Raw genomic sequence first — 447 nt, 5'->3', positions numbered from 1 at the left:
GGTTAAGGGATTTGCTCACAAAGGTTTGAAAAGAACCATGAAATCTGCGTCGGCTGAAATTTCAAAGGGAACTTCCTGCAGGCTGCATCGTCTCGCAGGGGCACGACCTCCTCTTCCTCCTCCGCCACTCCAAGATAAAGACGACTTCTTCCTTGTTACATCCACACTGATACGACTTCCGTGTTGCCATATCCACCTCGAAACGAATCTTCTTCTCGCCGCGTCCACCTCAAGCATTCTCCTGGTCGTTCGAGCCCTCGAGATGTCCAGACGACCTTCCACCACCTCGTCTTCAGACGACTCCGTTCGTTGCCAAATCCACCTTGTAACGAGTCCTCCCTTGCCAAAACGACCTTCCTAAACTACCTTCCTCTGTGACACTCTGTTCCTTCCCGCTCGAAGCGACTCCTTCCAAGCTAAGCCAATTCACGCTAACCCTTTAGTCAA

This window comes from Penaeus monodon, chromosome 19, assembly GCF_015228065.2.
Source record: "Penaeus monodon isolate SGIC_2016 chromosome 19, NSTDA_Pmon_1, whole genome shotgun sequence".
NCBI classification, from domain to species: domain Eukaryota; kingdom Metazoa; phylum Arthropoda; class Malacostraca; order Decapoda; family Penaeidae; genus Penaeus; species Penaeus monodon.
This window is presented reverse-complemented; position numbering follows the sequence as displayed.